Raw genomic sequence first — 16,581 nt, forward strand, 5'->3', positions numbered from 1 at the left:
CTGGCAAGCCAGCAACAAGCCCAGCTCAGAAAGTATATTCCGAGTTCCAGTTTGGTGGAGCAAGAAAACACCAACACCAGGAGAATACACTCCCCCCACCCCCAAACACATACTTTAGCTTAATCCGAAGAACCAACAAGGTCAGAAAATCACCCTGTGATTGAACTTAGCCCCAAGCAAACAGACATTCTTTCCCAGCCAGACCACCATGTACTTCAATATTGTCCCAGGGAAATGCAGAGCCATCCTACTGGGCTTCATCACCTGCCAGATACTACCACTAGCTCAGCACCAGGTAAACTCCCCAAACCCATACCTTCCAGTAGGGATAATCATTCCAACTCAATCCCCTCAAAACAGGAAAAGACAAAAAAATACATCAGCACAGCACCAGATAAACAGACAGATAGATCCTGTTCCCACTGGCACAAGTAACTTAAAACCATATTCCTACTACCCTGGGAACAGAGCTGAATTAAAAAAAGAGGAAAAAAGTCCCCCATCCAAAAAACTAGAATGAGTAAGGAAGAACAAAAAAGAATGTGACCATTGAAAGTTATTAGGGTGAAAGGGAGACAGAAACTCAGAAGAGGACAACAATGTCAAAGCACCTATGGGCTAAGACCCAGAGACGAACTGGAAGTGGTATCAAGGTCAGAAATAATTCATAAAAGAGTTCAAAATGAAGGTTACAAATAATATAAGGTGGAAGGAAAAAAATGAAAAAATAAAGAAACTACTTAAAAAGTATAATTGGTCAAATGGAAAAGGAGATACAGAAATTCACTGAGGAAAAAAATTTAAAAGACTACAATTCATCAAATGGAAAGGAAAGTATTAAAACTAATTGAGAAAACAACTCCTAAGTAAGGCAAGTAGAAATTAATGACTCTATGAGACATAAAGTATTCATCAAAAAAAATTTAAAAAGGAAAAAAAGAAAAAAGTTGCATATTGCATTGTTGGGGGAGGGGGTGAGAGAACTGACCTGGAAAATAGATCCAGGACAGATATTGTCAGAGAATCTTTAGACTACCTGAAAGCAATAATCAAAAAGGAGCTGGACAGTATCTTTCAAGAAATTGTAAAGGAAAATTCGCATGCTATTCTTGAACCAAAGGGGAAATAGGAATTGAAAGAATCCTTTGATCACCTTAGGAAAGACATTCCAAAAGAAAAATTACAAAGAAGATCATAGTCAATTTTCAGAAGCATCAGGTGTAGGGAAAAAAAAATACTATAAGTGGTCAGAAAGGAGCAATTCAAATATCAGGGAGCCACAATCAGGATAGCATAGGACTTAGCATTTGCAACATTAAATTTTGGCAGTCATGCTATATGGCATTCCAGAAACCAAAGGAACCTGGATTACAACCAAGAATCATAAACATCAAACCACAAGGCTTGAAAAAATGGTGAACAAGAATTTCAAGAGAACAAATTTTTTTGTTTTTATTTTTTATTATGGTAGGGAAAAGATCTAAACTAAAAAACTAACTTTTAATATTAAGATATAAAAAACCATAAACAGGTAAGAAGAAAGAAAACATAAGACATTTAATAGAGCTAAACTGTTTACATTTCTACATGGGAAAGTCATATTTGAAATTCTTTTAAAATGTGTCATTAATTATAAAAGAAATATACATAGACTGAGGGCATGGTGAGAAAAATCAAGGAACACAATAGAGATGTACATGAATAGAGAAAGAAGGGAGAGAGAGAGAATGGGGTAGAAAGGATGAGGGAAAATGAAGGGGCTCAAAGAGGGAATAATATATATGAGTTCAATATATAAATATATCTTACTCAACATGGAAGTAGGAGGGAAGATTAAATAAGTGAGAATGAAAGAGGGTGCCAGAAATGGCAGATTAATGGAGGAGATAGACAAAAGGAAAACACTGGTAAAGAAGTAAAGTATGAAAGGATAAAGAGGACAAACAGAAAGACAAATAGGATGAAGGGAAATCTATAAGTAGCAATCACAATTGTGAATGTGAATAGGATGAACTCTCCCATAAAACAGAAGTGGACAGCACAGTAGATCACAAAACAGAATCCTATACTAAGTTTTTTACAAGAAACAAACTTGAAGAAGTTAAATACAGAGAATGGTAGGGGGCTGCTGAATAAAAGATAATGCTTCAACTGAAGTTAAATCAGATAGTAATCCTTATATAGAAAAAGTAAATGCAAAAATAAACCTAATTAAAAGAGAAGAGGAAGGAAACTATCTTGCTAAAAGGTACCATAGACAATGAAGAAATATCTATACTAATTATATATGAACCAAAATTATTCTTTTTATTATTCCAATTATATGTAAAAATATCCTCTAATATTCATTTTTTAGGGTTTTTTTTTTTTTTTTGCAAGGCAAACGGGTTTAAGTGTCTTGCCCAAGGCCACACGGCTAGGTAATTATTAAGTGTCTGAGACCGGATTTGAACCCAGGTTCCTGACTCCTGGGCTGGTGCTTTATCCACTATGCCACCTAGCTGCCCCATCCAACATTCATTATTATAAAATTTTCTCCTTCCTATCTTTCCTTACCTCCACTCTAAGATGGCAAATAATCTGATAAAGGTTAAAAATGCACAATTCTGTTCCACACATTTCCATATTAGTCATCCCGTAAAAGAAGATTTAGAAGAAAAGGAAAAAAAATAAGAAAAAATATTAAAAAGCAACAATAGCATGCTTGATGTGCATTCAGATCCATAGTTCCTTCTTTGGTTGTGGATGGCATTTTGCATCATATGTCTTTTAGGATTTTCTTTGATCATTGAATCGCCGAGAAAAAAATAAGTCTATCTTACTCAGTTCATCATCACACAATGTTACTATTACTGTGTACAATATTCTCCTGCTTCTGCTCACTTAATTCAGTATTGGTTCATGTAAGTACTTCCAGGTTTTTCAGAAATCTTCCAACTCATCATTTCTTAAAGATCAATATTATTCCATTACATTAATATAACACAACTTTTTCAGACATTCCCCAAGTGATGGGCATTCCCTCAATTTCTGTGTCTTTGTCACCACAAGAGGAGCTGCTTTGAATATCTTTCTATATGTGACTCTCTTCCTCTTTTCATGGTCTTTTCTGAAATCCAGAACTAGTGGTATTGCTGGGAACTTCTTTGTTTTTTTGTTCTTTTAGATTTGTCAAGGCAGTGGGGTTAAGTGACTTGCCCAAGGCTACATGGCTAGGTAATTATTAAGTGTCTGAGGCCGGATATGTACTCAGGTACTCCTGACTCCAAAGCCAGTGATCTATCCACTGTGCCACCTAGCCACACAGCTGGCAACTTCTTAAAGGACAAGTTAAATGAGTTACAAATTAGGTACACAAGACACAACAGTAAATGGTCATCAAGCCTGTTTTTTTTTTTTGAAAAAAACAGAGATTTCAATTTTTGTAATAAAAACTCGCCATTTGACAAAACCTGCTGAGAAAACTGGCAACAACAGGACACAAACTCGGCACAGAATAATAGTTCACATCATGTAGCAAGATAAGCACCAAATTTAGTGCATGGGTTAGATGGAAAAGGTGATACAACAAGCAAATTAGAACAGCAAGAAGTTGCCTACCTCCCAGAACTATAGGATGATAAGGAAAAAAAGGAATGCAAAATAAATAATTTTGATTGCATTAATTAAAAAGTTTTTGTACACTGAAGACCACTGGAACCAAGATTAGAAGGAAAGTAGAAAACTGGGTAACAAACTACAGTAAGTTTCTCTGATAAAGACTTCATTTCTCAAATACATAGAGAACTGAGACAAATTTATAAGAACACAAACCCTCCCTCAGTTAGTATATGGTTAAAGCATATGAACAGGCAGTTTTCACATGAGGAAATGATAGAAAGTTATAAGCCTGTGAAAAAAGATCCAAATCAGAGAAATGCAAATTAAAACATATCTGAGATACCACCTATCATATTAATTAATATGACCTATCATATTAGTTAATGTGGCAAAAGAAAAGGAAAATGATAAATGTTGCAGAGGAAACTCAGACACACTAATAGACTATTGATGGAGTTGCATTTTGATACAGTTATTCCAGAGAACAATTTGAACTATGACCAAAGGGAAATCAAGCTAAGCATACTACCATTATATCTATATCTCCAAAATATCATAAAAAGTGACATACATATTTAAATATGTTTATAGTAGCCTTTTTCATAAAGTCAAAGTATTGGAAATTGAGGGTATGTTCATCATTTGGGGAATTACTGAAGAAGTTATGATATAGAAATATAATTGAATTTTATTTTGCAATAAAAAATGAACAGCCAATTTCAGAAAACCTTGAAAAGACTTGAACTGTCTGATGCAAAGGGAAAAAACCCAAATCAGGAAAAGAATATACAGAATATCAGTAACATAGCGTGATGATAAACTGTGAACTTTTCAGATATTCTCTATAATACCATGATTCAAGACAATAACAAAGGGCTCTCAGAGGAAAACGGTATCCATATCCAGATAAAGAACTGATGAACACTGAATTTGTATCAAAGCATACTTTTTTTCAATTGCTTTATTCTTTCTCAGGATTATTTTTTGTTTGATCATTTTTCTTTTTCCACAGTTGGGGCTAATACGAAGGGGCAGCTAGGTGGCACAGGGGATATGGCACTGGCCCTGAAGTTAGGAAGGTCTGAATTCAAATCCTGCCTCAGAAATGAAATACTTTCTTAGCTGTGTGACCTTGGGAAAGTCACTTAACCCCACTGCCTTGCAATAAACCAAAAACAAAAATTAAAATAAACAAAACAAAAATAAAACAAACAAATAAATAAAAATGGACTAATATGGAAATTTTCTTGCACATGCAAAAACATAATTAGATTGCCTATCATTTTAAGAAGAGGTTAAGAAAAGGTGCTGGGGGGGGAATCTTTTAAAAAGGATTCCTAAAATTTTGAGAGGAAAATAAATTACTAATAAATACAAATTCTTTTTTTTAAAAAGCAAATCAGACAAGTAGAAGAAAAGTTGATAAAAGAAATTATTAAAATGCAAGAGAATCATGGGTAAAAGTGACAATAGTATTAAAAAATAGTGCAGGGGGCAGCTAGGTAGTGCCGTGGATAGAGCACTGGTCCTGGAGTCAGTAGTTCCTGAGTTCAAATCCGGCCTCAGACACTTATCTTTACTTAGTTGTGTGGCCTTGGACAAGCCACTTAACCCCATTGTCTTGCAACCCCCCCCCAAATTATAGACTTTTGCCAAATGGAAAAGGAAGTACCTAAGTTCACTGAAAAAAACAAACAAACAAGACTTAAAATTACCATTGAGCAAATGGAAGCTAATGACTATACGATACATCAAGATATAATGAAGGGGGGGGCGGAGCCAAGAGGCGACATGAAGTGATCCAGTCTTAGGAGCTCTCTGATAAAAACTCATAAACTGAGGACTCTAACTAAACTTTCAAGAGACAGAACCCACAAAGGGACCCAGTGAGGCAGTTCTCCTACTTAAGGTAACCTGGAAAAGAGCAGAAAGGCTCTGCTCCCTGGGGCCGGAGGGGCAGCCCGCCAGAGGGGTGGCCTGCCAGAGCTAAAGAACTTCAGCCTCCCGGAGGCAGCCCCAGGGCACTGGGAGCCTGAGCTCACAGAAGTGGGGGAGTCTCCTGAGCTGCACCCCGGGGAGCACTGGCACAAAGTGGCAGAACAGCAGGGGACCTCTGCCAAAGCAAGCACGTGGAGCCCAGCCCACAGGGCACACAGCCAGCAGCCTGGTCTTTCCACAGCCTAGACCTGGAAACAGAAGCAGGTGGAGCCTGTAAGAAGGAGCCCCCAGGGCATGAGCCCATTGAGCTGAGGGAGGGGAATAAAGAGAGAGAGAGTGAAGAGCTCTGTCCTCTTCCCCTGGAATAGGACTCTGGGGCTCTGACCACATTCAGATCCTGATCCCAGTCTAGGCCCCCCTATAGAACAGAAGGGCCCCCCCACCTCAGCCCTGTGGCAGAGGGGGGCACTTATGGTCATTCACAAACCAGGAGGGAGGACCGAACCTCACACACTCAGACCCTTGTGGGAGTGTCCCAAAAGCTCAGGAAGCACCCCCCAAAAAACAGGCTTAGGCTGGCAAAATGAACAAACAAAGAAACAAGAGGAAGACCATTGAGAAATGTTTTGCAAATGAGCCCAAGAAGGATCAAAATACTTAGTCTGAAGAGGAGGAAGCACAAGCTCCTGCATCGAAAGTCTCCAAGAAAAACAGAAATTGGACTCAGGCTATGATAGAGCTATAAAAAGACTTTGAAGATCAAATGAGGGAGTTAGAAGAAAAACTGGGAAAAGAAAGGAGAGAGATGCAGGAAAAACATGAAAATGAAGTCAGCAGCTTAGTCAAGGAAATCCAAAAAAATGCTGAAGAAAATAGCATGCTAAAAAACAGCTTTGGTCAAATGGATACAACAGTTCAAAAAGTCATTGAGAAGAATGCTTTAAATAGCAAAATTAGCCACATGGAAAAAGAGATAAGAAATCTCTCTGAGGAGAATAAATCCTTCAGACAAAGAATAGAATTCAGGGAGATTGATGAATTTACCAGAAATCTGGAATCAATACTTCAAAACCAAAAAAAATGAGAAATTAGAAGAAAATGTGAAATATCTCATTGAAAAAACAACTGATATGGAAAAGAGACTTAGGAAAGATAATTTGAAAATTATTGGAATACCTGAAAGACATAATCAGGGAAAGATCCTTGACATCATTTTCAAAGAATTACTACAGGAAAATTGCCCTGATATTCTAGAAGCAGAGGGCAAAATAGAAATGGAGAGAATCCACCGATCCTCACGAGAAAGAGATCCCAAAAAACCAACCCCCAGGAATATTATAGCCAAGTTGCAGAACTCCCAAGTCAAAGAGAAAACATTACAAGCTGCCAGAAGGACACAGTTCAAATATCGTGGAGCTGCAGTCAGGATCGCACAGGACTTAACAAGCTTGTAGGGCTTGGAATACAATATACCGGAAGGCAAAAGAGCTTAGAATGCAGCCAAGAATGAACTACCCCGCAATGCTGAATGTCCTCTTCCAGGGAACAAGATGGACTTTCAATGAACCAGGGGAATTTCAAAGGTTTCTTTTGGAATGGCCAGAGCTGAAGAGAAGGTTTGATCTTCAGATACAGGACTCAGGTGAAGCATGGAGATTGGAGGAGAGGGGGGAAATATGAGGGACTTAATGAGGATGAACTTCATTATAGAAAACTGATACTGATAATATTCATATGAACCATCTCAGTTAATAGAGCAGGTAGAGGGAGCTTTTATAGTTGAAGCACAGGAGAAAGCTGAATTCGAAGATAAAATATGGTGTAAAAATGGAGTCAATAAGAAAAAAAGGGAAATGGAATGGGAGAAAGAAAAAGGAGAGGGGGAATAGTCCAAGCTATTTCACATAATAAGATTTTTTTTTTTATTACAATGAGCTATTGCAATGATATGGAAGGGGGAGGCAAGGGGGAATGAGGGAACCTTTGCTCTCATCACAGGTGGCTAGGAGAGGAAACAGCAAATATACTCAATGGGGTATAGACAACTGGAGTAAGAAGGAGGGGGGAGCAGGGGGAAGGGGTGGGGATGTGAATAAAGGAAGAGAGGATGGACCATGGGGGGACAGTGGTCAGATATAACACATTTTCTTTTTTTACTTCTTGCAAGGGGCTGGGATTGGATGGCCTGCCCAGGACCATAGGGCCAGGTGGATGCTGGGCCTCAGGGGTGGTATGGGGGCTCAGGGCTTCTTGGCCCCAGGACCAGGGATCTGTCTGCTGCGCCACTCAGCAACCCTACAGCAGAGTCAGAGTGAAAGGAGAGAGAAAATATAGTACACGGTAGTGGAGAAATAAGAAAGGAGGGAGTTGCGATCAGCAATGGCAACGTTGGAAAAATATGGAAGTAACTTTTGTGATGGACTTATCATAAAGAATGTCATCCATTCACGACAGAGTTGATGGTGTTGGAACAAAGACTGAAACACATTTTTTGTTATTATTATTTGGGGGAGGGTGCAGGGCAAATGGGGCTGGGTGGCCTGCCTGGGGCCACATAGCAGGGTGATCATTGGGTGTCAGGGGCCGGATTCGGACCCAGGTGCTCCTGGCTCAAGGGCCAATGCTCTGTCTGCCACCCAGCCACCCCTACTATTATTACTAGTTTATTTTATTTTGGGTCTTTTTTTTTTCTTTTTGGTTTTTGCAGGGCAGTGGGTATCGGGTGGCTTGCATGTCACATGGCTGGGTGATTATTGGGTTTACGAGGCTGGATGTGGACTCGGGTGCTCGTGGCTCCAGGGCTGGTGCTTCTTCCGTTGCACCATCTGGCCATACCTACAATTATTACTATTATTTTTTTTTAATTTTAATTTTTTTTCTCCCCTTTTACTTTTTTGCCCAAGCAAGTCTATCTATATTCATGGGGGGAGGGGTATCTTGTTTACTTGTAAACAAGTATATTTTATTAATGTAAAGAAAAGCATTTGTACAAAATGAGAATAAAAAATAAATTAAAAAAGATATAATAAAGCAAAATAAAATTTTTAATTGAATAAAATATGAAATTTCTCATGGGGAAAATGTGATCTGGAAAATATTTCCAGGAGAAATAATTTGTGAATTAATGAACTATCTGAAAGCAACAATCAGAAACAGAAAGCATGGACAATATCTTTCAACAATTCATGAAGGAAAAGGGTCCTGATATACTAAACCCAGGGGGTAAAATAGAAACTGAAAGAATCTCCTAATCATCATATGAAAAATATCTCAAAATGTATATTCCCAGTAACATCATAGCTCACAGATAAAAGATAAGAACTGCAATCACCCCCAGAATGATAATAATACAGATTTCTTGGAACTATAACTAGGATTACACATTAAAGAAAAATGAGTGGTTGGAATATGATTAGCCAGAAGACAGTGGAGTTAAGATTACAATCAAGAAGTATCTAACCAAAAAAACTGAATATAATCTTTTTTTTTATGTTTTTGCAAGACAAATGGGGTTAAGTGGCTTGTCCAAGGCCACACAGCTAGGTAATTATTAAATGTCTGAGGTCATATTTGAACTCAGGTACTCCTGACTCCAGTGCCGGTGCTCTATCCACTGTGCCACCTAGCCACCCCTGAATATAATCTTTAAGGGGAAAAAAGTATATTTAACAAAATGGTGAGCTTTCAAGCTTAAAAGTTCAGAGTTGAAGAAAATTTTGACATCCAAAATACTCAAAAGATTGTATCAAATCTTTTATTCCTATAGCAAGATAATATTTGAAACTCATTAGAACTTTATTTCTAAAGGGGCAATTAGAAAGATTTTCATCGTTAGAGAGTGCAGATATAAGGTGACTTAGATGACACAATGCTTAAAAAACAAAATAATGGAGTGAGAAAGATTATACTAGAAGAAAGGGGGAAAGGGATAGAATGGGGTAAATTATGACACATCAAAGAGGCATGTAACAACAATTATAATGGAAGGAAATATGGGAGTGGGGGGCAGTGGAGGGGGCAAAGCTTACGTAATACTCTCATCAGAATTTGCCCCAAAGAGGGAAAGACACATGGAGTTTGTATATAGAAATCTATTTTAACCTATATGGAAATAAAAAGATAGGGGAAAATAAAAGTGAAAACATTAAAAAAGGAGAGTAGATTGAGGAGACGATGATCAAAAACAAAATACTTGTGAAGAAGAAAAGGGTGGCAGAGAGAGAGAGAGAGACAGAGAGAGAGACAGACTGAGACAGGGAGATAAATGAACAAATAAAAGACAGACAGACATAGATACCAAGAGTCAAAGGCAAACACAGAGAGTCAGGAAGAGATATTTTTCATCTTTAATTTCAGTTTTCATTATTCATTTTCTCTAAGATTTTGAGATACACATTTTCTACAGGAAGTAATCTGATACAAGTTATACATGTAAAATTATGTATAATGTATTTCTATATTAGTCAAGGTGTGAAAGCAGAATCAGAACTAAAGGGAAATAAAATGTAAAACAAACTTTAAAAAAAGTAAAAACAGAATGCTTTGGCTTTCAGACTTCATGCTCTTTTTTTTCTCTGAATGAGGATGGCATCATCTATCAAAAGTCTTTAAGAATTGTGCTTAATCACTAAGCAAGTTAAGAGAAGCTAAATCAATCATAATTATTTATCAAACAATTTTGCAGTTAATGAGCACAATATTCTCCTGGTTCTCCCCACTTCATTCAGCATCAGTTCATGCAAGTCTTTCCAAAGTGCCAATTTTTAAAAATATTTTTATTCTTTTTTTAACTATAAGCAATAGTTGTTTATAACTAATCATTTTTTTCAAGGATTTTTCTCCCTTCCTCCCTTTCACCGACAGAAACCAATATGATATAGGTTCTTCATTTAAAACCATGCTAAACAATAGACAGATAATGATCATGCTGTGAGAGAAGAATCAAATTCAAATGGAAGAAAGAAAAGATTAGAGAGAAAAAAAAATGATATAATACATAGGAGAAGTTTTAAAATGAAGATAAATAAGATTTGCTCTTCATTTAAACTCCAAAGTTCCTTCTATGGATATGGATGGTATTTCTCATCATGAGTCTTTTAAAATTGTCTTTGATTATTATATTATCGAAATGAACAAGTCCATTGTAGTTGATAATCATACCATGTTTCACTCTGCTTCACTTCATACAAGTCTTTCCAGGTTTTTCTGAAAGAACATCTCTTATGATTTCTTATAAAACAATAGAATTCCATAATATACATATACCACAACCTGTTTAGCCATTCCCTAATAGATGGACATCCCCTGAATTTCTAATTCTTTGCCACAACAATAAGAATTGCTTTGAATATTTTTGAACATGTAGGATTTTTAGCCATTTTCATGCTCTCTTTAGGATATAGACCTAGTAGTGGTACTGCAGGATCAAAAGGGTATGCACAATTTTACTGCCCTTTGGGCATAATTCCCAATTGTTCTCCAGAAAGGTTGGATGGGTTCACAGCTCCACCAACAGTTATTAGTGTCCCAGTTTTCTCACATTCCTACAGCATTGATTATTTTCCCTTTTTTATTAATCATAGCCAATCTGAGAGGTGTGAGGTGGTATCTCAGAGATGTTTTAATTTTCATCACTCTAATCAATAATGATTTAGAGCAGTTTATTATTTGACTACCGATGGCTTTGATTTTATCATCTGAGAATTGTCTTTCCATAGCCCTTGAACAGTCATTAATAGGTAAATTACTTTATAAATATGATTCATTTTCCATATATCTTAGAAATGAGTCCCTTGTCAGAAACATTACTTGCAAAAGTTGTTTTCCAACTTATTTCATTCCTTTTCATCTTTTTAAAAGAAAAATTTAATTTAATTTAATTTAACTTATTTTATTTAATTTGAGTTTTGCAAATTTCCCCCATTCTTGCTTCCCTCCCCCACCCCTGATAGTCCCTTTTCATCTTGATTGCAGTGATTTTATTTATGCAAAAGCTTTTTGGATTTGATGCAATCAAATTTATCCAGTTTGTTTTTTATAATATTCTCCATCTCTTCTGTGGTTACAAACTTCTCCCGTTCCATTGAACCAGCCTGAATATGAATCTTATTTGATTATAGTGTATTATCCTAGTGATATTTTTCTGTAATCAGTTTGCTAATATTTAATTTATAATGTTACATCCATATTAATTAGGGATGTAATTTATATGTAGTATATAGATGTAATCTATAATTTTCTTTCTCTCTTTTGACTCTTCCTGGTTTAGGTATCAACACCATACTGATGGCATTGAATGAATTTGGCAGAATGTATTCTTCACCCAGGTTTTCAAATAACTTATATAGAATTGCAACTAATTGCTCTTTGAAAGATTGGTGGAATTCTCTTGTGAATCCATCTGGCACTGGAAATTATTTCTAAGGATGGTACTGCACTCTATGAGGAAGACAGAATTGAAACAGGTCATAGGAAACATGACATGTAAGTTTAGAATAAATATCCTAGGTTTGCGCATGGACTACTTGTACCCAACCTATGATAGAGCATTCCCACCTCATATTGTGCTAATCAGCCACAGTCAGATCCAAAATAGTTTGTCTCAAATGTAGTGATGTCACTTTGGTCTTCTTCAATAATGAAGGACAAGAAACACCTCCTCCCTTGATTCTATTACAATAGGTCATTTGTATCTCTTCATGTGATGTAATTTACCCCATTCTACCTCCCCCTTCCTCCCATCTCTTTATATCTCCCTTTATTTTAATGTCCTATTTTTAAGTCATCCCATCAACGTCCATACCTTTTTACTAAGTATATTTTCCGAGTTGCAATTCTCAAGTGGTTTGAGAATCTTCCTCCCAAGAAGGGATACAATCAGCTTAATCTTATTGGTTGCCAGATTTTTTCTTTTCCCCTATCTTTCATGTATTTCTTGAAACTCCTGTTTGAAGATGAAATTTCCTGTTTGGTTCATCAGGAATTTCATAGTGAAAGTTTGAAAGTTTATTTTATGTTTGTCTTTTCACTAGAAAGAAAAACTTAGCTTTGCTGGATAGTTGATCTTTGGTTTTAATCCAAGCTTCCTGGCTGTCCAGAAAATAATATTCTACACCCTTTCATACATTAATGTTCATGCATCCAGGTCGGTATCATCCTGACTTTGACTCCTTGTTGATATTTGCATTGCTTCTTTCTGGCTGTTTGCAGGATTTTCTGGAGTTTGGTTGCAATATTCATTTTGGAATTCTTTTCAGGAGGTGATCAATGGATTCTGTCAATAAATATTTTGTTGTCTGGTTCCAGGATAAATTCTTAATGAATACCTGAAGAATGTTGTATAGATTTTTTTTTTTGATCAAGGTTTTCAAGTATTCTTACAATTCTTTTTTTGTTATTTGCAAGGCAAATGGGGTTAAGTGGCTTGCCCCAAGCCACACAGACAGGTAATTATTACGTGTCTGAGGCCAGATTTGAACTCAGGTCCTCCTGACTCCAGGGCCGGTACTCTATCCACCGTGCCACCTAGCTGCCCCAGGTCTTATAATTCTTAAATTGTATTTCCTGGAACTATTTTCCAAGTCAATTGTTTTGCCAATGACTTTTCATTTTTTTAAAATTTGTTTCAACAGATTCTTTGTGCCTCATGAAGACATTAGCTTCCACTTATCCCAATCTATTTTTCAGGGAAGCATTTTCCCAATTTAGTTTTTGTATCTCCTTTTGCATTTGATCAATTCTATTTTTTAAAAAAAAGCTATTATAAGGGGCTGGATGGGTCAATTTCTCTCTGGATAGTCAGTGTTGGGGAAGTACAAAACCCACACCATAGCCTTTGGTAAAGGTTTGAACACCTAGGGCTGTTTCTGTGTTTGCACTGAGGAATGATCAGGCCCTTCAATAGGAACTCCACAGACTGTTATGGGAATCTCAGGGGCTTGAGCTTTGGGTAATCCAAACCAGTTATGCTGGCTGAATGACCGCCCTGTGCAGCTATCTCACTTATGGCAAAGAGATCCACAGTCGTGTGTCTCAGATTAGTCCCTTACTTCACTCTGCCCTTGGTTCTGGATCTCTGCTCTTTGTCCTGGCATGCCAACACTGCCCTGTGACAAACCTTAATAGAAGATGATACATTGTTGTTTTTTTTTGGTGGGGGGGTTGTGGGTGCTTTCAATCCAAATCCGTTAAGAGGTTTTATTTTTGTCGGTTGTGAGTGAAAAATCAGGAGAATTTAAACAATGCCTAGTATCTTGGTCAGAAGTCTCCAAAGTCCCAATTTTCAAATAAAACTTATGTTTGTTAATAGAATTCAAAATCTCAATTTTAGAGAATTTTAAAACAAAATTTATGCCAACATTTTGTTTAAACTGAAAGATTCTACCAACCTGAAAAAAGCAAAGGAATGTGTGTGTGTTTGTGTGTGTGCAGAAAAGTCAGAAGCCTTTAGAAAGTATTTTAAAGGGAAGAAAAAATACTTGTAGAACTTTTGTCATGCAAATTTGTGAAACTATTAGTAGCCATCCTTCAAAAAACTTAATAGTTCAATATGAAAGCAAAACTGATTACATCATATCTAATTCAAATGACTTTTTTTTCCCCTTAGGAATAACTAGAGGGCACAGTGGATAGAGCACTGACGCTGGAATCAGTAGGACCTTAGTTCAAATCCTGTCTCAAACACTTAATAATATTTCATAATTATCTAACTTTGTGAATTTGGGCAAGACACTTAACTCACTGCCTTGCAAACTAAAACCAAAAAAAAAAAGGAATGGAGTCTCCCCAAATTAGATTTTTCTTTGCAGTTTCAGTAGACCAAGCAGCCAAAAGGACACAATTCAAATATTGTGGAGCTGCAGTGAGGATCACACAGGACTTAGCAGCAACTACACTAAAAGCTCATAGTGCTTGGAATATAATATTGCAGAAGGCAAAAAAGCTCGGAATGCAGTCGAGAATCAACTACCCAGCAAAACTGAACGTCCTCTTCCAGGGAAAAAGATGGACTTCCAATGAATCGGGAATTTCAGATGTTCCTGTTGGAATGGGCAGAGCTGAACACAAAGTTTGATCTTCAAATACAGGACTCAGATGAAGCATAGAAAGTGGAGGAGAAGGGGGAAATATGAGGGACTTAATGATGATGAACTACATGTATTCCTGCATAGAAAAATGATACTGATAATACTCATATGAACCTTCTCATTTAATAGCAGGGAGAAGGAGCTTTTATAGATGAAGCACAGGAGAGAGCTGAATTTGAAGACACAATATAGTGTAAAAATGGAGTCAACTAAAAAGGGAAATGTCATGGGAGAAAGAGAAAGGAGAGGCGGAACAGGCTAAGATATTTCATATAATAAGATTGTTTTTGATTACGAGCTATTGCAATGATATGGAAGGGGGGAGGCAAGGGGGAATGAGGCAAGCTTCACTCTCATTAGAGGTGGCTAGGAAAGGAAACAGCATATATACTCAATGGGGTATAGAAATCTAGAGTAAGAAGGAGAGAAGGGGGGCAAGGGGATGGAGGGGGATGTGAGTGATGGAGGAGAGGATGGACCATGGGTGGAGAGGGGTCAGATATTACACATTTTCTTTGTTACTTCTTGCAACGGGCTGGAATTGGATGGCCTGTCCAGGACCATAGGGCCAGGTAGATACTGGGCCTAAGGGGTGGTATGTAGGCTCGGGGCCTCTTGGCTCTAGGGCTGGGGATCTACCTGCTGCGCCACTCAGCTACCCTAACAGCACATTTAAGAAGAGGGACAGAGTGAAAGGAAAGAGAGAAAATATAGTATATGGTAGTGTGATCAGCAATGGGAACGGTGGAAAAATATGGAAGTAGCTTTTGTGATGGACTTATAAAAACGAATGTGATCCACCCATGACAGAGCTGGAGGTGTTGGAACACAGACTGAAGAACATTTTTCAATATTATTATTATTTGGGGGGATGTTGCAGGGCAAATGGGGCTGGGTGGCTGGCCTGGGGCCACATAACTGATCTCCTAATGTTTGAGGCCATATTTGGACCCGGAAGCTCCTGCCTCCAGGGCTGGTGTTCTGTCCACTGCCTCACCTGGCCACCCCTACTACTACTACTACTACCATTATTATTATTATCATCATCACCATCATCATCCTCATCATCATTATTATTATTTTATTTTATTTTATCTTATTTTGGGTCTTTTTGGGGGGGTGGTTTTGCAGGTCAATGGGGTTGGGATGGCTTGCCTGGGGTTACATAGCTAGGTGATATTGGGGTGTCTGGGGCCAGATTTGAGCTTGGGTGCTCCTGGTTCCAGGGCTCGTGCTCTGTCCGCTGCCTCACCTGGCCACTGCTACTATTATTATTATTATTATCATTATTTTATTTTATAATGGGTCTGTTTTTTTTTAATTTGCTTTTTGCAGGGCAATGGGGTTGGGATGGCTTGCCCAGGGTGACACAGCTGGGTGATTGATGGGTGTCTGGGGCCAGATTTGGGCTTGGGTGCTCCTGGCTTCAGGGCCGGTGCTCTGTCCACTGTGCCACCTGGCTGCACCTATTATTATTATTGTTATTATTATTATTATTTAATTTTAATTTTAATTTTTTCTGTTCCTTACTTTGTCGCTCATGTATGCCTATATTTTGGGGGAATGTGGTATTGTGTTTACTCTTAAACAAGTATATTTTATATACATATATATATATGTATAAAAATCATTTGTACAAAAATAAGAATAAATAAATAAATAAAAAGCAATAAAAAATATATACTGTGGCTATCAAATATATTCTATATACATTTGACTGAATAGATGATATATAAAATACAGTGTATCTACTAAATCCCTGAAATTATTTTTCTCTTGAGAGAAATATGGAATATTAATTTCATTAAATTGCCATTAAATTAATTAAAGAAAAAAATAATTATCTAGCTTTGTGAATTTGGGCAAAACACTTAAGAAATTACCTTACAAACTAAAAAAGAATGGAGTCTCCCCAAATTAGATTTTTTTTTTGCAGTTTCAGTAGATCATCAAATTT

At 37.2% G+C, this 16,581-nt stretch overlaps 1 protein-coding gene and 1 long non-coding RNA gene across 3 annotated transcripts in view; one reads left to right on the forward strand and one right to left on the reverse strand.

Annotated features, from left to right (window-relative positions):
• The window catches only part of GALNT13 (polypeptide N-acetylgalactosaminyltransferase 13), an 870,176-nt gene that overhangs the window by 426,460 nt on the left and 427,135 nt on the right, over window positions 1-16,581 (reverse strand). The window lies entirely within an intron of this gene.
• LOC141523598 (uncharacterized) lies at window positions 6,961-15,043 on the forward strand. 2 transcript variants are annotated; one of them, XR_012478531.1, is made up of 3 exons: window positions 6,961-7,180; window positions 11,807-12,021; window positions 14,144-15,043. It is a non-coding gene; the product is annotated as an uncharacterized LOC141523598 (long non-coding RNA). The 2 variants fall into 2 exon arrangements; XR_012478532.1 differs by lacking the exon at window positions 14,144-15,043 and adding an exon at window positions 12,570-12,690.

This window comes from Macrotis lagotis, chromosome 1, assembly GCF_037893015.1.
Source record: "Macrotis lagotis isolate mMagLag1 chromosome 1, bilby.v1.9.chrom.fasta, whole genome shotgun sequence".
NCBI classification, from domain to species: domain Eukaryota; kingdom Metazoa; phylum Chordata; class Mammalia; order Peramelemorphia; family Peramelidae; genus Macrotis; species Macrotis lagotis.